The sequence below is a fragment of the Oryzias latipes genome, chromosome 23 (genome assembly GCF_053564925.1).
Source record: "Oryzias latipes strain Hd-rR chromosome 23, Olatipes_Hd-rR_3.1".
NCBI classification, from domain to species: Eukaryota; Metazoa; Chordata; class Actinopteri; order Beloniformes; family Adrianichthyidae; genus Oryzias; species Oryzias latipes.
Window position 1 is genome coordinate 5,036,595 of NC_136259.1, and position 15,207 is coordinate 5,051,801.

Here is a 15,207-nt window from a genome sequence, read left to right on the forward strand (position 1 = left end):
ATGTACAAATTCTGCTTTTGGTTTAGTGATTTTTCACAGGTTCAAGAATGGAACCAAAGAGATGTTTGCAGCTGTGGAACATGGACATTTCGAACAGCCTGACAGACTGAGCTGCATGGTTTGTGTCAGTGGAAACACTGAGTTGAGACGAAATTCCCCCTATGCTATGTCGTCTCTCCCAGGTTGGTTGATGAGGAAGAAAGCAAGAGAGTCAATGGTGGAGCATGTGGTTTGTTTGTTTTCTATATAAGATACCAGTAAAATATCTGATGTAGTCGTTTTAATTTGTGTAATTTTTGTGGATAAAATTTAATAAAAATAAATAGTCTTGATGTAAATTGCTACTACACACTAAGATTACAGTTCCAATTCATAATTGATTAAAAAATAAATAATAAAATATGGTTTTAATTAAAGCACTAAAATTTAAATTTATTTTTCTTGTCTTAAGGTGAGAAAGAATGTGAACGCTTCAGTCTGAGGTGGAAGCAGATGTCCTCGGCATGTCCTCAGCCCGAGACCCTAGATTGAAATCTCTTGTTTCTGTCACCTGAAGGAGTGCGAGACACTTCTGGAAACCTGAAGTCAAAAGCAGCAGCTTTCATGGACGGGGATCCAGTGTCTTGTGGTGACCTACAGGAAGGTTTGGAGGATGAGGAGGAGCCGCAGTCCAGCAGTGACACCAGCACCACCAAGAAAAGAAAGTCTGCACAGGTTGATCTTCTGGGTCAAACCTTCAAGAAGACCTCTTACGCCTCTACATCAGCAGCCTCCATTGCAGAGAAAGAGGTCAAACAATATCAAGATGCCCCTTCAGTGCCTCTCACTGAAGATCCACTGCTGTTGTGGAAATCTCTACAGCATGTGTTCTCTCTGTTCTCCAAACTGGCACCTTTGTGAATTCCCAAGACTAAAGTTTTTCCACTGCAGGAGATGTTAGTGCCCAGAGACGTTCGCTCCCTCCTGAACATGCTGACCATCTGCTCTTCCTCCTTGGTAATTTAGTTTGAAATCAGTTAATATGCTATTTTATCACATATTTATTTGTTTAATGCCTTTTAGTCCTTTTATGTCTTAACTTATTCTGATTTATATTCTTGACTTTTTTATGCACTAACTCATCTTATTTTATTTTAATCAACATTTTCATATTTTACCTTTTTATATATTTTAACATTCTTATTTTATTACTTCTACATTCTAGACTGATTACGAGTGTTTTCTCACCCTTGGCCGGGGTGTCAGTATTCGGGCTCGCAGCGATTTGGCCACACTTGTCCTCTGGCATCTCTTGTTCCGGGTCCTCCAGGCTGCCGGGCCGGGTGTGCCCATGTTAGGTGCACTGGACCTGGGGGTTTGGGGTCTCTGGGGCGGGAGGTGCTGGGGATGAGTTGTGCTTGTGTTGCTTAGATGCTGACACCCCGGCCAACAGGAGGACAGGGCGGACGGCTTCTTCTGGGTTATCTTTTCTTTAGCTCTGTCATTTATGAGGGGCTTATTTAATTATTTTATTACATGTGTGGGGATTGGTTTTATTGTATTCTTGTTTGTTTTTTATGGAAAGCACCTTGAGCTGTCTGTTTGACATGAAAGGTGCTTTATGAATAAAATTAATTAAATTAAATTAATGTAAATAACTTAAATGAAAGCGCCTAGCTACAACTTGATTTTATTTCCTGGGAGATTTTTATTTTTTGTTTACACCACATTTGAACCAAGTGGTGTCATTTATTAGTAACAAAGACACTAAAATTTGTTCACAGAATTAATTAACTGATTTCCAGCTATTTTTTTTTAAATAACGCAAACCCCCTTTACTTTGCTCGGGATCTCCGTTAAATTTGTCCGGAAGCGCCATTCTCAGTCCCGGTGCGTGAGCGAGAGCTGCTCTGAGCGCGCCGCCATCGGCAGTTGTGGAAGACGAATGAACGATCGGGGATGTCGCAGGAGATTTGTTGCTGACAGGCGGGTTACGTTGCAGGTGTGACATGATGGCTTCAGTCGCAGAGTTCAGACATTGGAGCTGGGGACCGTGCTCCAGTAACAAAGTAGCAAACCCCGCCGGGTTTGTCGAGATAGGAACTCCTGCTGCTGGATCCATGTTTGGCAAAGTATTCCGTCACAAGAACAGGCAGACGACTGGACCAAAATGCAGCAGGTTTATTAGCTCAGCTAAAAGTCCACAAAGCTTAATCAGGTTCAAGGGTTGATAACAGGCATAAGTTCCTCCGAGGAGAGACAGGGTAGTCAGAGTCCAGGCGAGAGTCAGGACAGGCAGCAGGCAAATAGGGTCAGGGAATGGTAAATGGCCTACACTTATTTAGCGCTTTTCTACCTTCTTTGAAGGCCCTAAGCGCTTTACAGCCACAGTCCCATTTACCCATGCACCCACAAATTCACCGGTTGTGGTGGCTCCGCTGCCGAACACTGGCGCCAACCTTCCACCAGAGGCAAAGTGGGGTTCAGTGTCTTGCATGGGCGTGCATGGCGGGAATCGAACCTGCAATCTTACGATCATGGGTCGACCGCCCTACAAGAAGATCAGGTCAAAATACAACACTCAGTGATGAAGGCAGAGTGAATGAATGAATGAGTGTCAGGTGTGCAGCAGCTAGGAGGTGTGCGCTGGGGTTGCTGGGAACTGTAGTGTGGCTAGAACTCTGGAGACAGCTCCTGCCAGTGACCAGAGGGGGAGACAGAGCTCTGACTTCTGACAGAGGAGGTTAAATGACCTCATTTGTAACTGTTTATCAAAGCCACTTAGGGACAAAAAGGCAATAATTATATAAAAGAAACTATTTGCATTGACAGTTTCATTATTTGAACCATTTTTCCCAGAAGAATCTACCAAATCAGTTTAGGAGAAAATAACGAGTCATATTTTGAATGCAGCAGGAGTAAACTGCTGGAGGATTTACTCCACCTGAGATTCTCGCTTCACAAAAAGTATCACAAGGGTCTGATGACATCACTGAACACCATTTAACATGGCAATAGTTGAATTTCCCAGTTTGGGATCAATAAAGTATCTTCATCACATCATCTACTCCTTGCTTAAATTAAAATAAAAGATAAATAAATAAAATAATTAAATTAAAATAAAAAACTAAAAACGACTTTGGTTGTATCTATCTAGTATGATTTTTTTCTTTCTATTTGTTCTTGTTTTTGAAAAGGCAGAACACGGCATTTCAATTAGGTGGCAAAGTTTTTATGGTGCTGCAGCCAATCAAGAGCACTACCCATTTTTGTACAATTTATTTTAAAAATAGGAGTCGAGTAAATCAAAAACAACCCTGTATCAAGCAGCTAGATTTATGTGATTTATCTAAATAGACTTTTGTAATGTGTTGTAAAATAAAAGTCTCTCTTTGATAAAGACACAAGGACAATTATTTTTTTAAAGATTATGTTTCTTACAGTTCCAGAATATTTTTAAATGTATTATTAGATTGATAATATTTAGTCCTCATTGGATAATCAAAATTACTCTTTGTTGCATTATTTGATGGTTTCACTCTTATTTTTCAAGCCGCACTCAGTTTATTCAACTGAATTCTTTTAAATCCCAACCCTCACTCATTTCATCTGGTGTTCCTCAAGGTTCTGTTCTCGGTCCCCTCCTCTTCATTACCTACCTGCTACCCCTTGGTAATATATTCCGTAAATTCAATATTGACTTTCATTGTTTCGCGGATGACACTCAGCTCTATCTGTCCAGTAAACCCAACTCTTCTATTCCACCTGCCTCCCTCTCCTCCTGCCTGTCTGAAATAAAAACCTGGTTCACCCTCAACTTCCTCAAACTTAACACTGATAAAACCGAATTACTCCTCGTAGGTTCCAAATCCACCCTTTCCAAAGTTTCTAATTTTACCCTTTCCATCGATTCCTCTCCAGTTTTCCCCTCCCCTTAAGTAAAGAGTCTGGGTGTCATCCTTGACAGTACATTATCATTTCAATCCCACATCAATAGCATTACTCGGTCAGCCTACTTTCATATACGCAATATTAATCGACTCCGCCCATCCCTCACCATCCACTCCGCCTCCATTTTAGTTCATAGTCTGGTCACTTCTCGTCTCGACTATTGTAATGCTCTTCTCTATGGTCTTCCCAACAAAACTCTAAATAAGCTTCAATTGGTCCAGAATTCAGCTGCCCGCATCATCACCAGAACTCCCTCCTTCCATCACATCACTCCCGTTCTCCAGCAGTTGCACTGGCTTCCAGTAGCCTTTAGGATTAAGTTCAAGCTCCTTCTCTACACTTTCAAAGCCCTCCATAGCCTGGCTCCCTCCTATCTCTCTATGTGAACACTCCCTCTCACTCTCTTCGGTCTTCTTCCTCCCTTCAGCTCTCTGTCCCTCCGGCCCGTATGGTCACCATGGGGAGCCGTGCCTTCAGTCGCTCTGCTCCCCAACTCTGGAACTCTCTCCAACCCAGACCTCTGTAACACTGACTCCTTTTTGATCTTTAAATCCAGACTAAAAACGTATCTGTTTAAGTTTGCATTTCCGGAACACAATTTCACATTTTCCGTCAGCTGATCTTACTAATGAATCCAATTTATTTATTGTTTTTAACATGTTGTGATTTTATTGTGTTTTACCTCTAACTTTGTACGGTGACCTTGGGTGTTTTGAAAGGCGCTTTTAAATGAAATGTATTATTATTATTATTATTATTATTATTACATAATTTTTTCAGGACTCGGTTCTTTTATCAGCAGATCCCTTTAGGGGGCGCCACTACCTGTCATCTTCCTCCATCCAATGCTCTCCTCTGTGTCCTCCTCATGCGTGTAAACCTCCATCATGCCCTCCTTCTCCACATCCATGACCCTCCTCTTTGGTCTTCCCACAGACCTCTTTCCCTCCAACCTCAGCATCGTTTGTCCTAAACATCTACTGTGATCTGTTCTTCTGATGGATGAACCTGAACATCTTCATCTCTGCTCCCTCCACCTCTTCCTCCTGTCTCTGCATCAGTCTGTTAATCAGCAACATGGCGGCTCTCACCACAGTCTTCTACACCTTTCCTTTCATCCTCCATGACACCTGAAATCGTCCTCCGCCCGTTCCAGGCTGCTTCCACACACCTCTTTTTCACACTGTTGCTCTGGACTGTAGACCCTAAATTCTTAAAGTCCTCCACCTGCTCCGCCTCTGCTCCCTCACCCTTCCACTTTTACAAACAGAAACTCTGTCTTTTGGCACTAACCCTTTTGTTAGCAATAAGCTAGCTCAATTAGCTAATTTTAGCATGCATATGTTAAATTGCATCTTGCCTTTGTAGCTTTTTCCCCTTTCATTGTTTGTATAAATTGCTTTAACAAATAGTTCATCAATAGAAGCAACACATTTCAGCAAATGGGATTTGTCCAGTTCCTGGTATTTCAGTCTTTTTTTTTTTGTCTTTTGTCCCTTTAAATAATCTGGCTTCAGTTTTCTAATGTTTTTGGATGTTTGCCCCTGAAATGAATGTGCAAACCGCATGGGATGTACCAAGATGCCTTTACCCAACTATAGCTGGGATAGGCTCCAGCAGCCCATGACCTAAAAATGGATCAAGCGGGTTAATTAAATGGATGGATGGTTCTTGCCTGAGGAATTGTCCCTCAGTTTTTAAGTCTATATTGGTCTATGTGAATATTAGTGTTATATTAGCTAAAACTCAGTGCAAGGTATTTGATTTTTTAAAGACGGTAATTCCTTTATAAATCTTATATGATAAAACATAAACAATAGGTTATACACTTGTGAAATTCAGTGTAGAAATAGTTAAAAAGATTATATATAAAATAGATTTTGCACAAATCAACCAGACATGGTTTTATTCTCCCTCACTCAAAAAAGAGTATTTGGACTTGTGAAGAATAGTTAGAAACTGCCTTTAACTTTTATTACACTAATGGTTTAAACTTAATTCACTGAGCATGTATTGTCATCTCAAAGTTATATTACATTTGAAGAAAGCACAGCCAAACTATTGTCCTAACAGTTTCTTCCCATACTCCCTCTTTTCTGTGCATGTTTTCTGCTGAGCAGGCCTCAGACTTATCTTCACTTTAGCCTTGGAGCTCCTCTCCAGCAGTAACCTGTGGGCGTGTTTTTCACACGAGGTCCATCGGACGATCTTCTGAATATGCAAATGCAGGGTTTTTATACCAAAGCCCATCCCTGAGCTCGTTGGTTCGGACTTTGAATGTACCATGTTCATGTCTGTCCCCTTCGTGTTTGTGCAAAGTAAAACCTCCACAAAAGATAAGTAACTGTCTCTGAGTCATTATTCATTTATTTCTGTGTGCAAGAAACTGACGGGTACGAACCTAAAATTTAATACAGTCCTTTCTAGAGAATCCAGTTTCTTCACAGGACTGTAGTTGGAAAGATAAACTTTTTTACATAGTTCTAACTTTATTATTTGGTTTGGTGAAAATAAATCATTTTATTGAGTTCATCCAACTTAAAAATAACCCGTAGTTGTCTAACATAGTTATTTTACTTTCAATCAACTTAATTCAATTAAGTTGGAGTAACTTTGGTGTGGAGCTGTCAATGCGTCATGAATTGTGGGATATTACTGTATTTTCTTTGCCTATCTGGGCAGATTGGGGTTTAAGTGTGAGTTTTTGTCCATGGGTTTTGCTGTCTAGCTGTTTTAAACTGTTGTGTTTATTTTTTTCTGCACCATGAGTTAGAGTGTGGGAGAGGATGAGGACCAACCCCTTTGTTCCAATACTAAAGACAGAGTTCATGACACGCAAGCTCCTGCCTTGTAATGCGAGACATTGTTGGGTAATTCATGTCTTTGATATGGAAATTACAAGGCCCGTTGGTTAAACTTTAGAAAAGTGTTTCAATTTCAGTTGTATAAACCAAATTAAAGAAAAAATAACAAAAAAGTTAGATCCACATATGTTGAGTTGGGTAGACATACAAATTTAAGTAAACTTCATTCAATTACGTGTTACCAATTGAAGTGATTGATTTAAATTGGATCAACTTTTTCTTTTTAGAGTGAGCAACAATATTAAGTTAAAGTTGGGTCCAACTGTAGTATTTAAATTGAATCAACTTAAATTTATTTGATTGAACCTAAATACATTAAGTTGACCCAACCTAGGTACATTAAGTAGGACCAATGTGATTCATCTTTGTTCAAGTAAAGCTATCTAATCAGGTGGAAATCCTTTCCATAATTTTTTTATGTTCATTTAATGTGAAAGTTTTTTTGAGTGTACCAGGCGGTGTATTTGGACCTGAGCTGTTTCCACACCCGGTTTATGAATGTTTGCAGTCCATTAGTTTCCTCATCCCTCTCCTAGCTTGTATCACTCAGTATTTCCCCCGTCAACTTTCTGTTCCGTTCTGTCTCGCGATAACTCAACTTCAATTCAGTTTTTTTTATATAGCCAAATATTATGACCCATTTGGCTCAACAGCTTTCACCAATTGTACAAAACATAAAATATGTTATAAAATACAATAGCTGATTGCTAAACTAAACAGACTAAACCAAACCGGGCAACAAAACATTCTGAAGAGACGGCTCTTTTTCATGAGCCGAGGCAGAAGAGCCAGAATTCCCATCACTATGCGAGCAGAGAAAACTTTTCCTGCATTGTTGCTTTGGTCACATTGCTTTATAAACAGAAAAAAAAATCTAAGTCAGTTTGGTAGAACACTTTAAACCTAACATATTTTCATATAAATGCATTTATACACAAATTCAGCACAGATGGGCGTACATATTAATTTAGAAGTAGCACAAGGATTTCACTGTTCTGTTTCTTATGGTAAATGGTGTATACTTTGTGTTTTGATGTCCTTATTTGCAGAGTTTAGCTTCTCCCCTCAAAAGTCCAGTGGAGATTTCAGTTGCATTGGCATTTTTTTTTTCAAATATCCTTCATATTTTTACTGATCTATCACTACTTATCATATCAGTGTTGTGATCAAGAGCTTCTCCAAGTCTACCATAACCCTGACTGGTGGTCCGTTGAATTTGATGAACGTTTTACGTTTTCTTTTCAAATGCTCTGGATTTTCTTCTGTTTCTTCAGTTTTCTTGCTTTTCTGTCAGTTTCCATATTCCTTGTGCTCAGATGGTCATTCATGTAGACATCACTCTCTTTGGTTTCTTGCCTTGCTTTCCATAAAGCTGGTTTGTGTTTTCGATTCGCAATTCTGATGATGATCTCTGGTTCATCAGACTCTTTTCTACCGGGGTGACAGGTCTATGTTATAAGAGAAATCCCCTTTAGGCTTGATTAAATCCTCCACCTGTTGTTCTGCCCAGCTCCTCTGCACCTCACCGCGTTGATGGCGTTAGTTGACAGGGTTTTGATCTCAAGTCTGGTGGTCACCAGGTCCTGAACGAGTCTCTCTGCTCATTCAGGGCTCTTAGCCAACAGCTCTGCTGGATCTTGATGACTGCCACGTCAAGACATAACGTGATTTTTTTGTTTGTATTATTCATCATTCATCACTGTGATTTTACATCAGGGCCATGGTTAGGGCTTTTTGCAATAAATTAAGTTCTAAAGTCAAAATGTCAGATCCATAAATCAGCTTAAAAAATAGCACATTGAGCTTCAAACACATGTTGTTCCAAGTTTTAAAAAATCTAAATCTTATGCTTTAAATTGTTTATTAGTGATAAGTTGTTAGGATATTAACAATTTGGTCAAACCACTATGGAGTTAATTCAGTCTCAATAATCAGAAATGCACACAACCGGTTTTACAAATGCACACGCTCCGATTCACAAATGTCATTTTATGCAAACGTGAAAAATAAATTCGGAAATACACACCCTGTGTTTCACAAACACACAGATTGTGTTTCACACATGCACACTAAATGTTTTACAAATGCACAATAAGTGTTTTTCACAAATGTGCACACTGTTTTTCACAAAAACATTTTAGAAATTCACAATAAATGTATCAGAAATGCACAGTAGGTGCTTCACATACATGATTTTTAGGTACACATGTGATGTGAACTCACAGATCATTCGAATTGCAGAATGTGCATTCAAAATCCCGTTCTCGTTTGTGAATCTCTCCGTGTGTGTGAGAGATTTTTCTACGGTGAATATTGAGACTCATCTGACGGAGCGGGTCGACTAATCTCACCATTGGCTAGTGAATCTGTCAATCAAACTCATCGGCAAAGCAGGCGGGTTCGCTTTTAGCCAATCGAATGGCCCCTTACACTCCTCACTTTCAAAGTGACGAGGGAGGGAGCTGTTCAGCACAGCAGTTGAAAGGACGCGGGCGGCAAACATGGCGGAGAGGTCTTCTGAACGGGATCAGTCTCAGCCCGTAAGTAATGCACTTATTTTATCATTCCCTCGTTGTACGTCCTGTAATGTTATTGAATACTAAGTTGAAGCGGTCTCCTTTGCCAAGTGACATGTGTGAATGCTTTATGAACACTGCAGCCGAGTCGTTTGCAGAGTACCCCCACCGCAAATTAGCTTAGCTTTGTTTTGCTTAGCCTGTGCAAGTTGTGGCTGCCTGTGAGTGTGAGTGAAGTTCAAGCCGGTGTCGGTTCAAGCTAGCGTCTATAGCCAATGATCTGTAGGTTCTTAACATGATTCATAAGGAACTAAGGGGAAAACATGCCGGATTTACAGCAGCAAAGAAAGTTTAATAAAAAGTATTGATTTGGAGACGGCGATTTGTTTAAACACTGATGCTATGCTATGCTAACTAGCTAGTTGTTCCGTGTGCTGCCTTTATGTAAACGCGATCCGGGTTAAAGTTAGACAGTCTTTTCACAACCCAGACTTTAAGACGGGGTGGACTGTGCAACAAAGTTAATTCATATGACATTCATGAAAACGGCATTTTTTAAATATAACAGACATGAATCCACTGTTGAATGAAAGAAGCCTCATTAAGTTTCTAACATTAGAACCCGTATTCATTGTGATGACCAGCCCTGTGAGATTGTGTCAGAGTGACAGCCACTAAAATCCCCGTATCTTTAATTCCAATGACGTAATGACAAGAATCCCAAACATTATGTTTTTAGGCTGTTTTGTAGTCGATAAGTAGTCACAGAAAGGGTGGATGGGAGAAATCAGCTGTCAACAGTGATTTGAGTAGAAGTTACTGTAAGTATTACACACAGGCTTCCTGTGATCAGTGTCTTGTCTCTGATTTTTTTTTAAAGGTGTTCTCTACTACAAGCTCAAGTAATCATAGCAAGAGTGTTTTAAAAAATTCCCCTTTCATATATTTGAAAATTATGTAATTTAAGATCAGACAGCTAAATGATCTAATCCATGTTTGTTGTGTTTTTATTTATTCTCTAGGAATTACTGAAGCGTGACAGCGTGACAATCTTTTGTTCCTCGTGACATCAGGCAATACAACTCTCTGGCAGGGCATCTTACAAGTAATTTCTTTTAATTTTACCCATTGATTTTCCAATTATTTACCTTTTTTTATCAATCTTTTTATTTTGTGATATTTCTATTTGTAATGCATGTGTGTTTATGTTTTTTTAAGATGGCCATTTTAAAAAAAATTTCCTCAGGGATTATTAAATACCCTTCTATTCTATTCTATTTCATATTTTATCATCCTATTGTATTACTGTTTTACCTGTCAATTGGGAATTTAGCATTTTTGCCGCCGTAAATATCTGACAGTTGAAAGTATTTGTACTTGTATTCCATGTATCCTGTACCTGAAGATAGCAGACAACAACTGTGCAGACACCCACTTGGCCTTCTTCAGTGACGCTGTGAACGTTTATGGCTTTCCTCTGAGGTATTCATGTCATTCATAAAGAAATATTTTATTCACATATCGGGCAGTATAAGTACTTGGTTATTTGTACAAAAATAAAATTACTTTTTTTAGACTCCTCTCCATAAACAAAGGCAACTCTAAAACTTTCCCCTCATGAATAACATTTTACCCCCCTTAACAGTCTCTCTCACCTCATTTTTTTCCCCAGTGATACATGTAACCCACTCCTGCCATTTTTTTAACCTAGAAATTCTACTTATTGGCAACATACATAAGAACATTACATTTTAAACTGATGTGTACTGTATTGGCGATGCATTTGTAATTATGTGTTTGAGACATGATTTTCATGTTATTGTCAGGGTGAGAGGAGATCACGGAGGAGAAAATGTGGGCATAGCCGAGTTAATGCTCACAGTACGTACAACTGACACAAACGGCTTCATTGTGGGAAAAGTGTACACACAATCAACGATGAGTTGAACCTAGTTTTAAAAAGCTTTAATATATACACAGGGCTCCAGACTGCGTCCATTTGGTCGCATTTTGCGTCCAAAATTTGAGAGTGTGCGACTGAATTTTACACCCAGTCGCACATGTGCTACCAGTAAATTTGCCTCCTCCACCCTCCGTATTTTTTATACATTAAACATGAAAGGAGCACGTCAATGATCGATGAAAAGAGAGATGAAATCATCAATGAGACGCGAGCGCACACGCACGCAGGCAGACACACACACTCGCGCGAATACTCATGAGACTGGAGCACACGCGCGCACACGCGAGCACACACTCGCGTTTCATTGAGTGATGCCTGAGGCGGCCAATGCGTGTGAGAAGAATAGGGAAAGTCACTGCAAGTGGCTAAAATATGTGGAGGGGCGGGGCCTAGAGATAATCGAGCGCGCGTAAACATCCGTGGGAAGGAAACGGAGATAAAAATCATCACAACCTGATATGTGCGTCTGAGCTATGAGCAAGCGAACTATTGATTCGTTCTTCCGACCTGCAGCTAGTGTACCAGTGACAGAGTGTACAGCAGGGGTCTCAAACTCGCATGAAATCGAAGCTGCAGCGAGACTGAAAGAGACCAGGAATTAGGAGTTGTCCTTAACATTCAATTTCGTTTTAATATGCCTCTCCCCCTAAGTATGATCTGTGATATTACATCTTTTATAATTATTTTAATGTTTTGTAATGGATGTAGCATTTTTTTAATCAGTTGGTATTTTAAATTATTTTAATTGATCAGTGAACTACAAAAAACCCATCAGGACGCATGTCCCATAATGCATTGTTTTGTAGTCTGTAGGGCAGCTTTTAGTCAGTTCAATACTAAATTTCCAGCTGCGTTCGCTCAGGTTGGGGTCTTGCTCTCACCCCTTTCTGGTGATATTTTTGTTTTGATTGACAGGTGATGTTGGAGCAAAAACAAAAATACACGTCTCACATCAGGTGATCTGTGCAGTGTTGCGTCCATCTGGGTGATCTCAAACACGCTTATTGTGCATCTTGGCTGAACCTATTTGGTGTCACCAACATGAATTTCCATCCTCTAATATTTACATACATTTAAGTATTGTTTGAAACTGTGAAATTACGAAAGGTTACTACGGTAATCACTTGTTACTAAAAACTTTTTTTATTCTAAATGTATGGTATTTTTTTTACTATTTTTACTTAGTTGTACTGTCGTGACAGCGATGCTGCTGTCAGTTTACCTCGTTGTTTCATCTTCAAAAGTGCAGAATAAAATGTGACACTGAATTAGAAACAGCACATTGTAATTTCTGCATCTATTATTAAAGTATTTATTAGTAATACAGTGGAAATTAGTAGATTTGGTTAGAATGTTGATTTACGGTATGCGCCCCTAAATTTTCTGGTTGTGCCCCTAAAATTTTCAGTTAGGGGCCACTATGCTCCTAGTGAAAAAAGTTAGTCTGGAGCCCTGATACATAAAAGTGAATGATGTATTAAAAATAAATCTGACAATATAATATTTCTTTTTGCTTTTTTCCAAATACAGGATTGAGCTCCTCTGGTGTGATGTCTTCGTGAGTGTTACTGGTTTATATTACAACATCCTGCTCTCTCCTGAGGACCAAGACTTGCTCAATATCAGTCACATCACGTATTCTGCTGCCATTACATTTTTCTACCACGCATTCAGGCCAGTTTGGATGTCTTTAGTGACGCGTGGGACAGCCATCCAATCAGGACGGAGCAAAGCATGACACCAAATCAGCTGTGGCAGTTGGGCTTGACCCAGAACCCTGTTTCTGATCCCCGGGTAAGTGCTTTATTTAATCTCACTGTACTGGACAACTGATTTGTGTGCAGTTTGACTAAAGTGGAAAGTATCAAGAAGAGTATCATGAAATCATAATGACTACAGTGAATTTTCATCGAAAATGAATGAAAAGGATTATTGTTGTGTGGTGCAAACAATTTCCCTAAATTGTTTGTTTGTAGGAAGAATAGCACATCTGCAAGTTCAAAATGCATCACAATGCATGGCCTTATGAGCCATCAGATGTACTAATGTCACTACTTTGTTAAGGTTCACTTATTTGCAAATTATAAACAGTTATGGAGATATGAGGTCTGCCTGCAAGCAACAATATAAGTTATTATTAGTCGGTCACTGTTCCTACATAATCTAAAACACAAAAAAAACAGTGCTGTTCATAAACAGTATCTTTTTTTTTTTTTTTGTCAGGGTATGCTGGTTCCAGAGATTGAATGGGAGGAGAGTGGATCCATGGCTGAACCTCATCCTGGGATCAATGTCCTGGTATGGGACAGTCACCTTTTGGGTCCACAAATGTTGGAACTGCAAGACGACATCAACCCATTGTTTAATTCAGACCGTTTGGGAGTGGACCTACATCTTTACTGTCCAGTGTGTTTAGAACTTAATTTAGGTGACATAATTACATACAGAAGAAGAGAGACTGAGGGGAGGAAGACAGAGTTCAAATCAATACTGCTGTATTGTTCAAGGGACTTCATTGTATGTAAGGAAGTTATGAAAATTAGTTCCAGTTGAAATAAAATTCAAATCAGTAGAGATCCCACATTTGCTTAAATTTTGATATTTTAATCTGTCCATGTTTTCACTGAATTTTACTCTGCAATAAAGGGTGAATGTTTGCACTTTGTTGTTCTATGACCATCTTTTGTTGTGTAGTATTTAACCAGCTATAAAACCCAGAGAGATGAGGATCTTTTTTGCAAGGGTGACCTGGCCAAGAGGTGTATATGTATATGGTTACAATATAAAATCAATGACATTTGAGTTATTAAAAAAATAAAATTAAGGTCAAGCAAAGTGACTTCGGGCTGAGCAGGGGAAGTGTATATTGGGTATCTGTGATTGACAGTGAGATGAACTTGAGGTAATGTAGTCCCACTGCGTGGTACGGAGCAAAGTGATGCCAGTTTCTCCACAAAACCTTCTGTGGAAGTTAAAGATTTTCTCCTCCACCTTCATATGATCAAAACCGTGTCTGAGTGTTGAAATGACGCTAGCATGAAAGCTAAGAGAATAACGTACAAACAATCCCGAGTGAAACATTCATTTTAAATCTCATGACCAGTACAGAGTTCGATGGATTCTATGTCAACTGCATTCAACCACTGTTGCCTTGCTTCCAGGTCCACTGAAAAGTTGCACAAGCCAGTAACTTTTGACAACCGAAGGCAATAAACCGACAAGCCATGCTAAGGCTAACACGCTAACGACCGACTGGTACAGAATCAAATATGGGCGGGGCTTTTGCCACCCGCAGAAAGCGTAGAGAAAGTGTAAGGGGCCATACGATTGGCTAAAAGCGAACCCGCCTGCTTTCCCGATGAGTTTGATTGATAGATTCACTAGCCAATGGCGACATTAGTTGACCCGCTCCGTCAGATGAGTCTCAATATTCACCGTAGAAAATTCTCTCACACACACGGGGAGATTCACAAACGAGAACGGGATTTTGAATGCACAGTCTGCAGTTCGAATGATCTGTGAGTTCACATCACATGTGTACCTAAAAATCATGTTTGTGAAGCACTTACTGTGTATTTCTGATACATTTATTGTGAATTTCTAAAATGTTTTTGTGAAAAACAGTGTGCACATTTGTGAGAAACACTTATTGTGCATTTGTAAAACATTTAGTGTGCATTTGTGAAACACAATCTGTGTGTTTGTGAAACACAGGGTGTGTATTTCCGAATTTATTTTTCACGTTTGCATAAAATGACATTTGTGAATCGGAGCGTGTGCATTTGTAAAACCGGTTGTGTGCATTTCTGATTATTGAGACTGAATTACCTCCATAAACCACCGACAGACAAAACCAGATGTTTAGCTGCTTTTTTGCTCAGTGTCTTTCCGGAGACAACCAGCAGGGGGCGGTAAGGACACCCCGGTTTTTGTT

The 15,207-nt window shown here is 39.5% G+C and overlaps 1 long non-coding RNA gene across 1 annotated transcript; it reads left to right on the plus strand.

Moving 5' to 3' along the window:
- The first annotated feature begins 9,195 nt into the window (after positions 1-9,195).
- LOC144989374 (uncharacterized) lies at positions 9,196-11,262 on the plus strand. Its single transcript, XR_013653520.1, has 4 exons — positions 9,196-9,334; positions 10,333-10,415; positions 10,716-10,792; positions 11,137-11,262. It is a non-coding gene; the product is annotated as an uncharacterized LOC144989374 (long non-coding RNA).
- Positions 11,263-15,207: the final 3,945 nt, after the last annotated feature.